This window comes from Dipodomys spectabilis, unplaced genomic scaffold, assembly GCF_019054845.1.
Source record: "Dipodomys spectabilis isolate Male_0828 unplaced genomic scaffold, ASM1905484v1 ptg000129l, whole genome shotgun sequence".
In the NCBI taxonomy this organism is placed as follows: domain Eukaryota; kingdom Metazoa; phylum Chordata; class Mammalia; order Rodentia; family Heteromyidae; genus Dipodomys; species Dipodomys spectabilis.
Window position 1 is genome coordinate 263,013 of NW_024870806.1, and position 20,502 is coordinate 283,514.

Consider the following 20,502-nt stretch of genomic DNA (forward strand, 5'->3'; position numbering starts at 1 on the left):
TGGAAGGAAGCAAACAAAAAATATATTCCCCTTCATCTGATGATACCTCTACAAGAATGAGGAAAGTGTTCAACCTTCTAAGGACCTATGACAGAATATCAAAAAGACAATTTATTCTTCCAGGTCTTCCTTATCTTTGTGATGTAACTTAAATGATGTAAAACACAATATACTGCTCAGATACTTTTATCTTTTATCTGTTTTGCACATTTTCATATGGATTTCACCTCAGTCTACAACATTCCTTCATCGTTCTGTCCCTGATATTTTTACACTATCACGACAAAAAATAACCAGTTTGATGTACAGCATGAGAAGTTATCCACTTGGCTTCCTTGGAAGCAGAGCATGGTAGATAGATATTACTTCTGGTTGCTCATAATACATGTAATGGTTTCTGTACTACTTATCAGATTCTATTTATTATTTTAAACAGAATGCTGGCTAAACTCAAAGCTCATTCATAGGCTTATGTTAAGTGTTTCACAAGTTTTATTCTCTTAATTCTTAAGATAACATCTGTTATAATGCTAATGTTATTACCATTGTATTGTTGGGAAAAATTGTAGTTAAAGACAGTAAGTGCATGGCCCAAAGACACACACAGTGAGGAAGGAAATGAGTCAAAGTTTCCAAAATCTTTCAGCAATACAAAAAAGGTGGGTAAATCTCTCCATTCTCTTACACTCTCAATTCAATATTCATATTGTTCAAGAAATAATAGCATAGCAAATATTGCCCATGGTGGTTGTTTACTGTCACATTTTGTCTTCAACACAGACTGTGTTTGTGACATTGGGTTATCATGCACAGATCTGAGCTTACAAATTGAGGTCCGAAGACAGCCAAATTTCTTCTTTTTCACAGTTCCAGTTTCTTTTTTAAAAAGTACTAAAACTTTTAAATATCATCACTTACTATTTTTTAACAGTCCCCAAATAAATTAAATTGACATATACTTACTCCAAAAGGCTTTCAAATTAGGAGATGATAAAACAGGCCCCATGAAGTAAATTTTCTTTTATTTTTAAAATTATTCTAAAAGACTTGTGCTGGCTGGTCAGACCTATCTACTCTGAATGTTTGCTCAGGAGACTGAGATATATGGATAACACTTGGGAGCCAATCAGGGCCAAAAATAAAAACTTCATGAAATGATTTTTCAAAATGTTTAATGAACTAGCAAAGAGCCAGGAATTGAGATGTAGCTTATGTAGTAGCTCACCAATCTAGATAGGAAAGGCCTAGCAAGACCTTGAAGCCTTGATTTTAAACTGAGCACGCCAATATACATGCATGGCATGTTCGCATGCACATGCGTGTTTGCTTTCGAGCTGCTGCACTCTCTCTCACACACATTTATTCAAATTACCTTCCTATCAGTGTTCTACATTAATTTCTTTGTTAACGATATTATATGAGTAAAATAGAGGAAATAAACTCTTCCATCTCAAAAATGTTTATATGTTTTTTATTGGAATAATACTGTGCAGAGGGTCACATTTACATGAATAAGGAAACTAGTACATTTCCTAACAAGCAATGTTACCTCCTCCTTTATATTTCCCCTACCATCCCTCCCTCCCACCCACACAAGTACACTACCCTCCCCTTTCCTGCCTCCGCCTAAATTGTAAAGGTCATTTTTCAACATAGTGTCTTGTGCATCTCATTGTTACAATGGGTCAACCTGTATCCCTATTGTCGAATTTTTTCCCTTCCCCTCCCCAAATTAGAGAAGCATACATACAAGATGTAAGTGCACCAACTTCAAATACAGAGAAAACAGGGGGTATAGCGTGGGGAGAAACATACAAAGAAACAAAAAAATGACATTGCACCTTATAAGTACGTTAGAAACAATAGCAAGAAACAGACAAACACTTGTGTCCCTATCTTGGGGTTCAATTTCTTTAATATCATCTTATCTGATTATATGCACATATCTTTTGAACTTTTCTGCTTATCCCAGACATACATTCATTATTGAAAATAAGGGAAATCATGGGACCTATGTTTCTTTGGACTTGGCTTACATCACTCAATAAATTTTTTTCCAAGTCTTTCCATTTCCTAACAAATTGGGCGATGTCATTCTTTCTGATGGAGGCATAGAATTCCATTGTGTATATATACCACATTTTCTTGATCCATTCATCTAATGGGGGCATCTGGGTTGGTTCCATATCTTAGCTATCGTAAATAATGTTGCAATAACCATAGTTGTGCTGGTAGTTTTAATATGATCTTGTTTATGATCATTTGGGTAAATCCCCAAAAGTGGGATTACTATATCATAGGGGACTTTTATGTGGAATCTTTTGAGGAACCTCCGTACTGCTTTTCAAAGTAGTTGAACAAGTTTACACTCCCACTAAGAGTGCAGTACGGTTCCCTTGTGGCCACATACCTTTCAGCATCTGTTGTTGTAAAAATATGGAACGCTCCACAAATTTGCATGTCATCCTTGTGCAGGGGGCATTCTAATCTTCTCTGTATCGTTCCAATGTTAGAGTATGTGATGCTAAATTTAACACAGAACATTTTTATATATAAAGTATAATTTTTATTGATTTTATTAAACTACACATTTCAATAAAAATTAAGTTCAAAAGAATTGTTGTGAAATTTTAGAATCATGTATGTCTTACATAAGCACACCTTTAAGAATAAAATCAAGATAGACATGCCAAAAACAAAATAATTCCAGATATTTGTAGTTCAAGAGATGTGTAAGAGGAGGAATTCAATTATTCTATAAAAGGCACCTGTCAAAATGAACATTGCAGGAAGTGTTAAGGATTTTTAAAGTTTTAATGTTTTAAATATGGTTAATTTTGGGATTTTACTTATATATGCCAAAAATAGGACTGTTAGGCAGGTGTAAAACTTTTCTATAAAGTATTTAAGATTTATGGTAGCAGACATTAAATGCTAAGTATGTACATTTCAGAGTTTATGGAAACTTTATTAATGAGAATTTGCAAAGACTTTGTGTAAAGAAGCAGAGTGAAGAGTTAAGACTTTAACTACACAGTTTCTGTTAAATCTTTAGGGATTCCTTACTTTATTTGTTAGCAAGGAATAAATGATGATATAAGCATAATATACACATGTATGTTACTATTCACATAAATACATATATACATGTATACATGCACACATAGACAAAGACACATAATTACAGCCAACACAAGTTTCACCAGTTGTTGAATATGCCTTAAATGGAATATTTGGAACAATATATGTTGAAGATGTATTTGTCTCTTAGAGTTATTTTACCACTCCTCTTATCTCTTAAAACTGGTAGTTTTAGAGAGATTTGACTTACAAAATGCAGTACAAGTGATAGCAAGTCACTTGGAAATCTCAGTAAGTATAAGTCATATGGTGTCTCCCTGCTCCTCATGGAATGCAAACTCTTGTAGACACGCTCAACAACCAAAGTAGCAGGACAATGCCCTGGTAAAGAGTAAAGTTATAAGGCTTTAAATGGCATCCTTACTCTTTTTCCAACAGCCAGCATGAATTCCTAGGAAGATGAGATAGTCCTCAGGAAACTGGACTCTACATATACATTTAACTAACCCATGTGATAATTCCTATATGAGAAATGCTGACTGAGGTCTTGCTGATTTCCTGGCCAAGAAAATAAGAAAAAAAGAAAGTACTTTTAATGTTTTAAAGTTTGAAAATTATTTGTAACCTGTCAATAAATGTGTAGAACACAATTATACCAACTGATAAAAAAAAGATGGCATTTCATTTATGTGCACTTGGACTTGGCCTATGATTTTTGGTGTGCCTACACAAATACAATCAGCATAAATCAAGCCAGCATTTGTTCATTTAAGATATAAGGAAAGGATACTGGTTAACCGATTGTAACAATGAGATATACAAAACACTCTATCAGAGGATGGGTGAAGAAGGGAGGTGGGGAGGTGTGAAGGGAAGGGATGGTAGGGGAAAAACAAAGGGGGGGTAACAATGCTCAATAAGAAATGTACTCATTACCTTACTTATGTAACTGTAACCACTCTGTACAGTATTTATAATAAAATATATATTAAAAAGATACAAGGAAAAATTCTGTACTTATTTGAAGTTGTGTTTGTCACTAAATATAAGTAAGGTATTGGTTTTAGGACCACAGGCTTATTACTTTGGATACTCAAAATCTTTACATGAACGCAGTATATTATTTACATTAGAATCTGCCCACAAGCTAGTGCAGTATAATTGCTATGAGAATTTTTACTACATTCTATATTTGTAATGAAAACTAAAAGTATATGCACTATCAACAGATACAAATTTTTTCAGATAAATTTAGTATGCAGTTTGTGGATGGAATTTGGAGAGCAATTTTGAAAAGCACAAATTTCGTCAAAATGACCAGTCTGCAAATTGTAACAAGGAGCTAATACAGCATCATTGAGTAGTATGGAACTCCAAGGAGAAGTACTTGAATTGAGAAAATATCAGAAAGTGTAACAACCCAAGGACTTTTTAGAAATGCAGCTGCTAGATTTCTCATGTAGAGCTTTCATAACAGTTTGTGAAGTACAAATCAGAACCTCACTGAAGTGTAGATTTTTTCCCTCAACTTTCTGTCATGATCAGTAATTATCAATCAACATATAGCTAATCTTGAATAATCCTCTAATTAAATGTTGATGGAGTGTTTATATGGAGAAAACCTCGGAAGGCTAACTTTTTCCAATTAGGACAGTCTATATTCTGTGATCCAGCTGAGAGAAAACTAGGTAAGCATCCACTTACAACCTTCTGAATAATTCTGATTCTGCCCACATCACTTATCTATCCATACCTGTGCCCGAGTGAAACGATTTTAAAAGAATTTATCATTTAAAATTTAAACTTAGGGTTCCGGGAAGATAGTGGAGGAGAAGCTAGAAGCTAAATAAGCTCTCACATGGAAAGCAATTTCAGTACTCCAATGAACAGTCCTAAGCCAGAGAATCACACCAAGTGTGTCATCACAGTACAGAGAGTTAGGCCAGAGAGGGGAAATCCAGGCTAGGAGACAAATCTGAGCACTTGCCAGCAGTCATAGTTGCGGCTGTGGCAGGGGTGGTGGCGGCCATAGCTGCCATACCTGCAACACAAAGAGTCTAGGACAAAGGTGCCAGATGCAGCAGGAGAGAGGATTCTACTCAACACCAGCAAGTACTGACAAGGAGCAGACATCTTCATCCTTCAAATCCCAGACCAGAGAAGACCCAGGAATCAGACTCCTGTGTGAGTAGAAGCCTGACTTCCTCACTCCTTCTCAGGGAGCACATAAGGGAAGGTCACCCCTCCCTGCCCACTACCAGAGATCTCCATCATTGATACTGGCAAAGGCCTGGCTGAGCAACTAGCTCAAACTCAGTCCTTGGATGAAAACAAAAAGCCATTTAGCAGGTCACAGGAACCTAACCTGACCTGCCAGGCTCAGCTCCACCCAGGGAAATTTGACCCAGTCTGGGCCTGCACCAGCCCCAGGACTGGCTTTCTTCACTGGGTAAACAGAACCAGAGGCTGCCCCCTCCCTACAGCAGCCTAGACAATCAATTGAAATTCAGTAACAATAAACCCTGAGAATGGCTCCTGGCTGGACTGTGTGACTGCCTCAGAAGCTAGCCCCTCAGGGTAAAGCTACTGTTTGCTGAAAGGCCTCAACTCTACCCAGGACCTAGCCCCATCACAGCATCTCCAAACTAGAAGAAACTGCCATCACCTTCTTTTGTGATAATCAAAGCAGATCTCCCTCTTATTGAACTAGCCTGGGAGGAGGATCACAAAATCCTGGGTAAAGCAAAACATTTTTCTGCTTGCTGAAACAAACTGACTTAAGAAAACAACCAAGCTATAGGAAAATCAAACACCACAAGCAGACCAGAGACCCCAACAAGAGACTGGTTATGGACACAAGGGAGATACAGCATCTTCCCATCTCACCCCCCAAAAAGCAAAGAACTCTTTTTTGGTAACTTTTATTAAAATTTTTGAACATTTTTAACTTTTAACTTTAAAAGATAGTTTTCTATTAACTTTTTTTCTTCCTCTTATAATATTTATTTTAGGAGTATATGTGTGTGTGTGTGCTTTTTTTCATTTTTGTTTAGCTCTACTGACTTTTTGATCCTTTTTTCCTTTCTTTCTCATTCTTTTCACTTTTTCTTCTCTTTCGTTCTTCTTTACATGATTTAATCACTGTTCTACTCCTTCTCAGATATACCTGTAGTCGATTATTAGACCTTATCCCCCATTGTATACACACTTAATCCAGAAATTTGTTACTGAATTCAAAACCTCTTAGACATAAATTCCTTAAGAGATGTACTACCTCTATATGCCTATATAAAATTTTAAGCATTTTTCTTTTTTAATTTTTCACGTTTTTGTTTTACTATTTTTCCCTGACTTTTTTTCTCTTACTTTTTTCCCCGGTCTCTACTATCATTCTATTTTGTGCTTTGAGATTAGGACTAAGTTAGCTCTCCCTCTACCTTTCCACATCCCTCTATTCCTATTTATACCCACATCTCTTGCTAAACCTAATAACTTCTTGTTTGCCAAATTCTTCTTTGTGGTTCATAGCCTATTAATACATAGTTGTTTCATGTTGAAAAATATACCTGTTGAACTAGATTGTATCTGCAGACTTTTGACTGTGCAACTACAGACTTTGTTGATGCTTGCCTTAAGATAGTTTTCTAGCACAAAACTGGAGTTACTCTCATCCCAAATGGGCAGAATAAGTCGGAAAAACACAAGAAAAATGGTAAGTCCGAGTATCTCAACTTCCACTCATGATAATCAGTGGACAGAATAGATAATGAATAATCCAGAGGAGAGCCCCCAAAAAGCTCTACAAACACTAATGGTAAACATAGTAAATAAAAAGATTGAAAACTTGCAAAGGACTCTGTGTGAGCATGATAGGGAGAGAGAGGAGGCAAACCAAAGATCAAAACAGGAAGCTCATGAGAGTGATGAAGCTACTCAATAAAGATAAAGGAATTGCATGAGCAGCTTGAGAACGCTCAAAGAGAAATAAAAGAATTGTGTGAGCACGCTGAGATCAGTCAAAGAGAACTACAGGAATTGCATGATCGTGAGGATGCTAATCAAAAGTAATACAGGAATTGAGAGATCAGGATGAGAATAGACAAAGATCACTAGAGGAATCCATGGAATCCATAAACAGAGAGGTGAAAGAAGTCAGGGAATCCACAAAGGGAATGCTGAATGGATCCCAACAGAAGGAATGGGAGTACAAGGAAACCATAACCAATCAACTAAGTGATTTGAGAATAACCACTGAAAACCAAATTAAGGAAGTAAACAATTTCATACAAGATATAAATCAAAGATCCAACAAAGAATTTGAAGCCATAAAAGCCGACCAATTAGAGGAAAAGAATAAAAAAGTAGAAAGTTTGGATAGTAGGATAGACCATGAAGAAGACTGAATCCTGAGGATAGAAGACAGCCTAGATATTATCGAGAAAGAATATACAACCATCCAAGACAAATCCACGAAATATGATAGATCTATTCAACATTCAACCCTTGGAAGACACCATTAGAAGGCCTAATCTGAGGATAATCGGTGTAGAGGAGTACCTAGAGCCAGAAGTCAATGGTCTAGAAAATTTGTTTTACAGGACCCTAGCAGAGAACTTCCAAAACATGCAAAAAGATAGGCCTATTCAGATACAAGAAGTTTTTACAATTCCCAATAGACCAGACCAAAACAGGACATCAAATTTTCACATTGAAATACACACAGGATCAATTCAGACCAAGGAAAAGATCTTTAAAGTTGTAATGGAGAAAAGCTCAATCGCCTATAAAAGGAAACCAATTAGAATCACCTCAGATTTCTCAGTAGAGACAATCAAAGCAAGAAGAGCCTAGAATGATGTAAGCCATGCCCTAAAGACAAACAAGTATCAACCAAGAATAATTTAACCAGCTATAATCTTCTTAATAATCGGAGGTCAAATAAAAACCTTTTATAACAAAGAAAAATTGAAACAATACATCTCCACCAAACCAGCCCTACAAAAGCATCTTAAAGATGTCCTACACAGAGAAAACCTACAAGACCACAATAAAGGCAAAGAAACAGCACCCAAACTGAGAATCCAAGAACCATAGGAAGAACCCAGTTTTCCCAGCCCCCAAGAAGGTGCATAAAATTGCAGAAACTCCCAAATACCTCTCAGTTCTATCTCTCAACATTAACGGACTTAACTCTCCAATTAAGCGACAAAATCTGTCTACTTGGATTAAAAAGCAAGATCTTTCTCTCTGCTGCCTTCAGAAATCACATCTTGCCCACAAAAACAAACACATTTTCAATTTTAAAGCTGGAACAAAATCTACCAAGCAAACGGCCCCCATAAATAGGCAGGATTTGCAATCCTAATAGCAGATAATATAGACTTTTAATTAAAATTAGTGAAAAGGTCAGTATATACTAATTAAGGGATCACTCCTTTAGGAGGATATTACAATTCTAAATATCTATTTGCCAAACAATGGAGCACCCAAATTTATCCAAGAAACACTACTTTCCCTCAAATCCCACATAGATCCAAAAACATTAATTGTTGAGGGCTTTAACACACAACTTTCTCCAGTAGATAGATGAACTTTGCAAAAACTCAACAGAGAAACTGCAGATATAAACAACTGCATAGACCAACAAGATTTAACAGACATCTACTGAATATTTCACCCAGCAGCATTAGACAATACATTTTTCTCAGCAGCACATGGAACATTTTCCAAAATAGACCACATTTTAGGCCACAAAGCAAACTTGTCCAAATTCAGAAACATTGAAGTTATACCTTGCATTCTCTCAAACCACAAGGGAAGAAAATTAGAACTCAAAACAAAAAGCCAACAAAGAAAATCATGTAACACATGGATCCTGAACAACACACTGCTGAATCACAAGTGGGTCATGGAAGAGATTAGAAAGGAAATTCAAATGTTCATGATATTCAAGAAAAATGATCACACCAATTACTAGTTCCTCTGGGACACAGCAAACACAGTATTCCGAGGCACGATTCTAGCTCTGAGTTCTTATATCAACAAATTGGAGAGATCTGAAACCAATTTAATAAGACACATGGGCCTCCTTGAAAGTGAGCAGCAAGATAAACACAATCCAGTAGATGGAAATAAATAATTAAAATTAAATCATAATTAAATGAATTGGAATGTTAAAAAAAAAAAAAGAATCAAGAAACCGAAGAGTTGATTCTTCGAAAAAATTAACAAAATTGACAGACCCTTAGCAAATCTTATCAGAAAAAGAAGAGAACACACCCAAATAAACTTAGAGATGAGAATGGAAACATCATCACAGAAACAACTAAGATTGAGAACATTATAAGGGAATGCTTCTAAAGCCTTTATATTAATAAGTTTGAGAACTTGGCAGAAATGGACCTTATCATAGCAAATACTGACATGCCAAAACTAAGCCAAAATGAGTCAAACTATCATAAAAGGCCTATATCAAGCATTGAAATAGAAAGAGCAACAAGAGATCTCCCATCTAAGAAAAGCCAAAGACCAAATGGTTTTACAGTGGAATTCTATAAGGCTTTCAAAGCGGACATCACACCAATACTCCTCCAACTATTAAATGAAACTGAAAGAGAAATTTCACTACTGAACTCATTCTATGAGGCCATCATAACAGACATCCCAAAACCAGGAAGGGACTCATCAAGGAAAGAGAACTATAGACCCATTTCTTTGATGAACATTGATGCAAAGTTTCTCAACAAAATTTTGGCCAATCAACATCAACAATTCATCTAAAAAATCATACACCACTATCAAACAGGATTCAATTCAGGGATGCAAAGCTGGTTTAATATACGCAAATCAATTAATATAATTCATCACATCAACAAGAGCAAGGATAAGAACCGCATGGTTATCTCAATCGATGCAGAAAAAGCATTCGACAAGATGCAACACACCTTTATGGTGAAGGTCCTGGAAAAATGAGGAATCCATGGAACATTCCTCAATAAAATAAAGGCTGTATATGACAAACCAATAGCCAGCATTATACTTAATGGTGAAAAACTAAAGCTATTTCCTTTTAACTCAGGAATGAGACAAGGATGTCCACTCTCTCCATTGCTCTTCAATCTAGTATTGGAATGCCTATCTACAGCAATAAGACAAGATGCAAATATAAGAGGGATCCAAATAGGGAAAGAAGTAAAACTCTCCCTCTTTGCAGATGACATGATCTTGTATTTAAAGAATCGCACAGAGTCCACACCAAAATTACTCAAGCTGTTTCAAAACTTTGGCAAAGTAGTAGGGTATAAGATTAACCCTCAAAAATCACTGGCTTTTCTGTATACCAACAATGAGAAAAGTGTGGCTGAAATTAGGAAAGCAACTCCATTCGTAATAGCCCCACAAAAATAATATACATAAGAATTAACTTAATCAAAAAAGTGAAGGACCTCTATGATGAAAACTTTAAAAAACTGAAAACGGAACTCAAAACAGAACTTAGAAAGTGGCAAAAACTCCCATGCTCCTGGATTGGAAAGATCAACATCATGAAAATGGCAGTACTTGCCAAGGCTATCTGCAAATTCAATGTGATACCTATCAATACTCCAACCTCACTCTTCAAGGAAATAGAAGAGGCAATCAAAAAATTCATATTGAACAATAAAAGACCCTGAATAGCAAAAAAGATCCTTAACAGAAAGAACAGTGCTGGAAGAATATCAATAGCAAATCCAAATTCAACTACAAAGCCATAATAATCAAAACACCTTGGTACTGGCAAAAGTACAGACCTCAGGACCAATGGAATAGAATTGAAAACCCAGAAATGAACCTACAGACCTATAGCCATTTAATCTTTGATAAGGGAGCTAAAAAATAGAATGGAAGAAAGACAGCTTGTTCAGTAAATGTTGCTGGCAAAATAGGTTAACAACTTGAAGAACACTAAAGCTAGATCCTTATATATCACCCTGCACCAGAATCAATTCCAAATGGATCAAAGACCTCGGAGTCAAAGCAGACAGTCTGAAAACATTACAGGATGGAATAGGAGAAACCTTGTTCTTGTTGGCACAGGCCGAAATTTTCTTAATAGAGAACCAGAAACACAAAAAATCAAAGAAAGGTTGGACAAATGGGACTGCATAAAACTGCAGAGCTTCTGCATGGCAAAGGACATAGCTAGCAAGATTAATAGAAAGCCCACGTATTGGGAGAAGATATTCACTAGACATACAATGGACAAAGGTCTCATATCTAAAATATAACTGGAACTCAAAAATTTAAATCCCCCAACAAATCTTCAAAGAAACAACTGCCCATAAATAAGTGGGCTAAAGATTTTAAGAGATACTTCTCCGTAGAGGAAAGGAGGATGGCCAATAGACACATGAAGAAGTGCTCAACCTCCCTAGTCATAAAAGAAATGTAAATGAAAACAACATTGAGATACCACCTCACCCCAGTTAGAATGGCTATAATCCAGAACTCTAATAACAACAGATGCTGGAGGGGATGTGGAAAGGGAACACTACTGTATTGTTGATGAGAGTGTAAACTTGTACAACCAGTTTGGAAATCAGTATAGAGGTTCCTCAAAAGACTCCACATAGAGCTTCCCTATAACCCAGAAAACCCAATTTGGGTATTTACCCAAATGTTCACAAACAAGACCACACTAGAGCTTCCAGCACAACTATATTTATTGCATCATTATTTACCATAGCTAATATATGGAACCAACCCAGATGCCCCTTAGTAGATGAGTAGATCAAGAAAATGTGGTGTATATACACACTGGAAATCTATGCCTCCATCAGAAAGAATGACGTTGTCACATTTGTTAGGAAATGGAAAGACTTGGAAAAAAATATATTTAGTGACGTAAGCCAGGCCCAAAGAAACGTAAGTGCCATGGTTTCTCTTATTTGCAATAACTAGTATATGTCTGAGACAAACAGAAATTGTCAGACAAGTTGATGTTAGGGAAATGTACCCTAAGATATATATTCAAATGTTTTTTCCTTTCATGCAATTGTTTCTAACAGATTTATAAGATTATTTCTTTTTTGCTTTGTATGTCCTTCCCCCACTGTACAAACCCTGCTTTCACTGTACTTGATGTTGGTATAATTTGTGGAGGAGAAGGGAAAAAACAAATCGTTTAAATAATAGGTATACAGCTGGACCCATTACAACAATGAGATGTACAAGTCATTATATCGAAACAAACTTTAAAATTTTGGTGGAAGGGAAAGATTGGGTGGGGAGCGAGGAGAGGACTGGAAGTTCTGGGAAGGGGAAACAAAGGAGGAGGCTACAATGTTTTATAAGAAATGTACTTATTATCTTGCCCATGTAATTGAAACCCCTTTGTACAGTATTTTCACAACAACAAAAAAATAAATTTAAATATAGAATGAAATTAGTTCCAATTATGCATTGCATTAAGGTATTTAGAAAAAACTGAGAAACTTAAAGGTGCATAAGATTTTTTTATTGGAAATGAAGGGATATTGGAATTTGGTTCTCTACATTTTAAGCAATTTTCTTAAAAGAATAGGCAAAATAAAATTTACATTTGCAGCAGACTTGACACGTTAAATTTTGTATATTGAAAGGGAAACAAGCCTCAACAATATGCCAATTCTCTCTACTTATTTATCTCTAAAGGTTTATGCTTCTGGTATCTGAATATTAAAACTTCAAAAATTATGTTTAGCTAGTTGTGCAAACGGGTTTTGCTTCATCATGTCAGTGTTGAATAGAGTGTATGTGCATTTCAATATACAGAGCATCTGGATCATTGTCAAAGTTTACATTTTTCTTCCTTCCCTTAGTCAACCCCATCTATTTCTTCATGTTTCTACTTATATTCTGACATGTGTACATTGAATGTTATTACTGTATTAGTCCACCATCATTTCCCTCTCCATTCTTCTACCCTACTCCCTTTTAGCCCATATCCCCTTTTAAGACTCGTTTCAACTTCATGGTATTTTGTTAAATATCTCTAATTTGGCATTTGGCTATGGGCTTGCCACATCCTCTCTTCCATGTTTGACCTACAAAAATGAGTACATTTCTCCACATTTCTAATCTCTGAATGACTAAGATAGATCTCCTTTACTATTCACCTTCTGTCCTAAATTTAGAATTGGACTTTCAGGGCCATCCAATAGAGCATTTTTATTCTCTACACACTGCAGATGGAAGGGAAATAATTTCCATGCTCTCAGCATTATGTTATCCATCATGAATTCCCATCGCTTATCACTTCAGCAGTCTAAATTTAAAGTCATATTTTCTGGATTATTTTCACACAGTATAAGTGAATATCAAGGGTAATTTACCTAGTATTGGAAATTTAGGGACGATCTTCAATTTCTGATGATAGAAGCAGGAATCAGTTTCAATTTTCAGATTCCACTATGTAGTGAGCCCTGTAGTCTTCTAAATTTTCGATAAATTTTGAGTTACTTTTTGTTAATAATTTAAAAAGTTTTATTTCAGTATTTGAAATGCTGCTCCAATTATTTTAAAAGTTTCACAATAAGTTAAACTGAAATTTTTCCTCCCATGTTCCCCACTAGTTCAGGTTAAGTCTCCTTTCGCTTTATTTTTTGAGAGACCAAGGGATGAGGGTAAACAGAGAGATGATCATTACTCAGATATCTCTTTCCTCTTATGTTTCTGCTGTTCTTGTTGTGAGGAAGACTGGAGCAGGGAACAAGAGTGATGCTTGACTTCACCATACAAGGGAGCATTCCTGGCATGTCAATTATTGTTTCTCAGAATCACTTATATTGCTTACTCTTGCTTCTCTCTGACAGTAACCTAACTGTGGCTTCCTTGGTGCAGAAGGAAGCACACTAACCCATAAATTGTTATTTTATATCTCAGCTTACTATACCAAAAATAAAAAAAAATTGGCTACATAAATGCAAAGGTACTGATTGTCCAACAAATCCTTAGTGAGGAGCAGACAATTCTACTCAGCTACCCCCTCCTCTCATATCCTCCCTTCCACTCCCCTCCCCTCATTAAACCTCCCTTCCTTTCTTCTTTCTTTGTGTCTCTCCTGTATATTCATCTCTATCTTCTCTTTTTCTCTTCCAGTAGCAAGTGCTTTGGTTAATCAGAAAACACATAAATAATTGAACAAATATTTTTTCTCCTCTTTTTGTGTTTTTTTTTTTTCTTAAGAAGTGAGTTCTAGCACAGCACCAGTGGCTTACACCTAGATAGTCGGTAGGTTCAAATTTGACAATTGCCATTCGAAGCTATTCCAAATAGATAAACCTAAGAGATTCTTTTCTCCACTTGTGGTAAATGGAAGAAGTGAAGGTGTGGCTCAGGTGGCATAGAGCAAACATTGAGAATTAAAGCCCAGATAGAGCTCAAGGCCAGGAGTTCAAACCCCAGTACCAGCACAATATTAAAAAAATGAATCCTTTGTCTTTGAAAAGGGATATTTCTCCAAAAATTCATACCCAGGACAATTTTCAAGGTCCAAGACTCTTTTTAAGGCTATTTGTTCATCTTAAACTGATTCCTCTGCTTGATTCATATTATGGAAAATAGGAGTCACACTTCATATTAAAAAGTATGCACATTACTGAAGAGTTCTTACAATTTTTAATGTAAAGGAAGCATGAGAGAAGAATTCACCTCACTTGGGAGAGTTAGATTTGACTCACTGACAGACTTTTGCAAGTAAATGTGGATCTGTTTACATGTAAAGAAGTCTATATAGATGGTTTTCTAAGAGAGAGAACAAGCTACCTGTTTCCAAGTTTGAATCAGATTAAGTTTATTCCTATGATATGGTAAAGAGAAGCTCATCTCATACAACACTATGCAGACAGTAATTTCAAAAATATTAAAAACCCATGTCTATGTTTTGAACAGCTAAGTTTTCACAAACAAAAAACAGTTTACTGAGCCAAGAAAATATAAGTTAGAGCAATAGGAACTCTGCTAAATATATTTAATGGCTGAGTGATATGTGTAAAAGAGTTCTGTAATCACAACTAAACTATAAATTTATTTATCATGTCCCTAACAAGAATCTTTAAGATAGGCCTTGCTAAATCTGTCATAGAGGGCAGTGTTTATGCAATTGTCAGGTTTCTTTAGGGTCCAATATCGTCCACAGTCGCTTGGGTTGCAAACTGCTCACACCACATGCAGTGTCTGGAAACACATGCTGTCTTGCTAGGCACCTAAAGAATTTTTGTGCCACTGTGAATAGTTATTGGTTTTTCTTCTTGTAATTATACGTCAGTGTGAAGTCCTTTCATGATAAGAATAATAGTTTCTGTTTCTTTGTTCCACTAACAAATCTCAGATATAAGTATAGTTGGAAGCCCGTGGCTCATGCCTATAATCCTAGCTACTAAGGAGGTTGAGATCTGAGGATCACAGTTCAATGCCAGCCCAGGCAAGAAATTGCATGATATTCTTATCTCCAATAAACTACCAGAAAACTGGAAGTGGCGCTATGTCTCAAGCCGTAGAGCTCTTGCCTTGAGCTGAAGAATACTTGGATATCACCTAAGCCCAGAGTTCAAGCCCCACGACTGACCAAAAAAAATATCTATCTATCTATCTATCTATCTATCTATCTATCTATCTATCTATCTATCTATCTATCTATCTATCTATCTATCTATCTATCTATCTATCTACCTCTCTCTCTCTCTCTCTCTCTCTCTCTCTCTCTCTCTCTATCTATCTATCTGTCTGTCTATGTATCTACGATGAGATGAATTACATTTAAATATAAATCAATATTTGTGATTCACATTTAAAATATAAGTAAATATATGATGTATTCATAATATATACATATATTTACATACAAAAGGCCATATTATATCTGTATGTTTATAAATATACTTGTAATTTATATCCAAGGAATACATCTGAAGATTTGGGGGAAAATGTAGAGTGTCTAAATCCTTACTACTGACCCAGCATACTTTCAGTAATTTTTTTCTACTTATTACAATGTCTGGAGTACTAAGACTGAATGATTATGAAACAAAGTTGTTGTTTTATTCCTTATGATTTTGGATTAGAAACATCTACTTACTTGGTATAAAACCTACCAAAATGTGATCTTGAAATCACACTCCACAAACTGGACATATCCATCAATTTAGTCACTTACAGGTCTCAAACTTTTATTTGAATCCTGTATCTCACATACATTCAGTTTCCTTTGAGTCATCTACATGTACATACATGCCTAGGTTTTTATGCTCACTTACATCCCCATACTCACATGACATACTAAATGTAACATTATAATAAAAATAATATATATACTGAAAAAGAACACCTTTGCAAATGTAATTAAATTTTATTTTTAAATACAATGGATTATTGAAAGCTGAGAGATGTTTCAAATAGTAGAATGCCTGCCTATAGAGCATGTTTCTTATTCCAAAAATCATTATTTCCATTCTTCCTTCTCCCACATAAGAACATAAATAACTACAGAATTAACTACATGTTCCTTAATCACTTATTGAAGAGAGAAACTGTAATACACACACACACACACACACACACACATACACACACACGCAATGATATACTATTTAGCCACACATAATTGTGAAATCATATCATATTCAAGACAATAGAATTGGAAACTTTCATATTAAAGCAATTAGCGATTCTGTGAAAAACAAATATTAGATTACTCATATGCAGACTCTAGATGCAGAAAATAATATGAATGACCCAGGTGTAAAATATGGAAATGATTAAGTTTGGAAAAAAGTAAGAGAGGAGATGAAGAGAAATATTGTGGAGTAAATATGTTCAAATATTTCATAAGTTAGTATGAAGACATAATAAAAAAAGTATAAAAATAGGATAATGAAATTAATAAAAGGAATAAAATTTAACAAGCTACATTATGTAAACATATGTGTATAACACAATAAAATACTTTTGTGAAATTAATATTTGCTCATAAAAAGTAAAATTCATTCCAGTTGTTATAGATTCATATGTTAGTTTCCATTTTTAGCTCAGATATTTCCCTGATAAAGTAAAAGGAGAAATAGGTTTTGCTCATTTAGAAGGACAATCTTGTCTAATTAGTATTAACGTATTCTAGATAATTACTGTCAATGTGAAATTGTTCAAATTATTATATTAGAATATTTCCAATTAACTCATCAAAATATTACTCTATAGGATAATACTTTTTGCTATTTATTGAATATTTTTCTACTCAATTACTATATACCATTTTCTGACTGCAGTTTGGTATATGTAACTAGGATATGTTATACCTGACCAGGAAATCAATTATTCAAACAGTTTTTATCAAAAATGACTATAACGAAATAAAGAAGTAAATCCAAATTATGTATATTTGAAGACAATATTTGCTTAGTCCTCTTCTCACATTCTTCATTCCTTTTTTGAGAATAATACACATTATAAAGGAATGCTTAACATGTTTTAGAGAAATAGGTTGACTTTAGTCGAATGAGTTGCTCTATGCTGCAGTTTGGTTTACTTTTTATCCAGAAGAGCTAAATTCTTACCTTATGATTTTCCTTAGACTTTATACTCAGGTTTAACCTCTGATGGGTGACAGATAAAGGTATAAACATTTTTTAACAGTGGCTAAATTTAGGCTGAGGAATCTATGTACAACTTTACTCATGCAGATAGATTTCATCAGTCATGAGACTACAATATCAAAATGTTAACCTATGCTTCCTGAAATCATGCTGATGAGATTTTATGTATTATAAACAGTGGTTATTAGCATTTGTTTTGTAAACAACATCATTTCATGGGTTAGGAACTGAAGTGACATATTATACCCACAACAAAATTTAAGGAGGCATCCAAAATTAGTTACCAAGATATAAAACATTTAACACAATGTTTTAAAAATGCAAGACAAAGGAAATAATTTATGAAAAAAGCCAACATTTAAAATAAATACAGAATCAGTATGACTGATTTTTCTTTTTATCCCAGTTGCAATACGGATTGCATGCTAACTTTTCTAGTTACATGTTTAGTTAGGTCTTGATATTTAGTTGGAGAATTTATGTTCTTTCATATATTCATTTGTCAGAACAAACAGGAAATGAATTCCATGCCAGAGTCAACATCCATAATAATTTTAGAGTTGTATTCTACTACTTTGCCAAAGTTTCAAATCAGCTCGAGTAACTTGGGTCTTCTTTGGATCTAACTAATTAGGTATACAATTTGGTCAGTACTAGATTTTGACCACCATTTATTAAAATATTATTTTTCAGAAACTACTACTATTCTCTCTTTTCATGAGATTTTTAATTTCATTTACATAATGTGCTGATGTTTTTCTTTAGATAATCCACATTCAGTCTTCTAAAAACAGTATAATTTGGAGTATTTTTAAATTATTTACACTCATGTACACTGCTCAGATTCTATTTTTTGCACATTTTGTTCTTGTTAAGTCAGTAGTATTTAGTTCTCATTATGGATATTTTGGAATTACTAATTGCATTTTGGAATTTTTAAGAATGTTATGATTTTTGTGCTTTACTACTGTAGCATTTTTTCTTTTAAATATGTGTAGATCTTACTTTACATACAGTTACATTTGTTTTAAACAATTTGATCCATTCAAGGGATTTTCTACATTAGGTTGATCCAAATGAATTTAATTACAAATTAACACAACCTTATTTCTGAGAGACAGTTATAGCTCTACTTAAATTAACATGTGTTTGAAGGTTTTGTAGTTTAAAAAAATAAGCTGGGCACATGTTTTTGTTCCTGGGGAAGTTACAATTTTGTTGGTTGTTTTTCCAACTGTGATGACTTCAACTTATGTGTGCACTTTATTTCAATTGTTTTGTGCCTATATTTTGTTTCATATAACGGAAAATACAAAAAGAATCAGTGATTTAGAACTTTTCCAAATAGAATTCTAAGAGAGACACGTGAAATTTTGTGACAACTGGGAAAAGGGACGTCTTCTTAGTGGAGGGGTTAACAGAATAACAGAGACATTGTTTGATGAGATTTGAATTCTGCCACTTCCTGCCTCACTATTTCCAATGGTATGACTTCACCCTATTTATTGGAAAGAAAATAATTTTGTCTGTATGAATTCACAGTTTTTGGTTTAATTGGGCCACACTACACATTCATATTTGATTTTACCTCTAAAATCGTTTCTCCTTAGTTTAAAACCACAGATGTGAATTTATAATGTAAAATAGCACGTAGAATTTATATGAAATGGTTCAAATTATTTAAAATGTAATGATTATAGTGTGTGAGATTGTATGTAATAATTGATTTTGGGGAAAGTCAATTACAGTGGATTTTTGGGAAATAATAGAGTAATAGAATTATATTTGATTCTATAAAAAATTCACAGTTACATCTAAAAATAACTCAGTTATAAGCTAATTCTGAAAAAATAATATTGTTTACAGGAAAAAGCTAGAAGTTACAATAAGATTGCTTTTTAAAAATTGGCTTGGATCTGGACTTTGGTAGCTCATGCCTGTAATCCATGCTACTCAGGAGTCTGAGATCTGAGAGTAGTGGTTGCAAGCCAGCCTGGGCAGACTCTTATCTCCAATAAACCACCTTAACACCAGAAATGTCACTGTAGCTCAAGAGGTACAGTGGTAGCTTTGAGCTGAAGAGCTGAGGGACAATGACCAGACCTAGAGTTCAAGGCCCACAACCAACCAAAAAATTGACATGGAGTTTTACTATATTATTTCATGATTTTTTATGCATGGTTGTTCAGTGAAAATGTCATTGGTTTTTATATTTTGTGTTGGCATAAAATGAGCCTACTATTGTCCTAAATTAATCAAAAAAATTTCCTATTCAATGACTGCATAAATTTTTTGGGTAATGGTTAAAATCAAGTTGCCTTTTTGAAATAAAATATTTATATCACCCCCCAAAAAAGAGGAAATAAGTGAAATAAATGCCAGAAACTTACTCTGTAAATCTTAATGGACTAATAGCCTGTCAGTTTGTTTTAACTTTTAATCAAAAATTAAAGTAATACTGGGTAATATGAACCCATTTAAATTTCTTCATCCTTGTCATTTAAGATTCACTTTAAAAAGAAGTTCAACAGGTCAGTGTTTTTTCCTTACTTTTCCAAAGAAATGATCATTTCATCATTATAGTGTATAGCACAATTTACTCAGAAAGCATTTCTTAAGGAAAAAGATTTTTTCCCATTCTATGGTTTGCTTCAGTCTATATTTAAACTGCATACCACAACTTACCCACCCTATTGTTTGTCTTTTCATTTGAAACATTTCAAAAGTTTTCCTTCCCTGGTGTGTCAGCCAGCAAAGTTTTACAAAACAGCATGCTTTCATTCATTGTGCTTTCCAAAATATATCTGACAAA

General features: G+C 34.5%; 1 non-coding gene across 1 annotated transcript; it reads right to left on the bottom strand.

The window, feature by feature from the left end:
- Positions 1–2,430: 2,430 nt before the first annotated feature.
- Positions 2,431–2,537, bottom strand: LOC122116273. Its single transcript, XR_006148935.1, has one exon. It is a non-coding gene; the product is annotated as a U6 spliceosomal RNA (small nuclear RNA).
- Between the last annotated feature and the right edge of the window lie 17,965 nt (positions 2,538–20,502).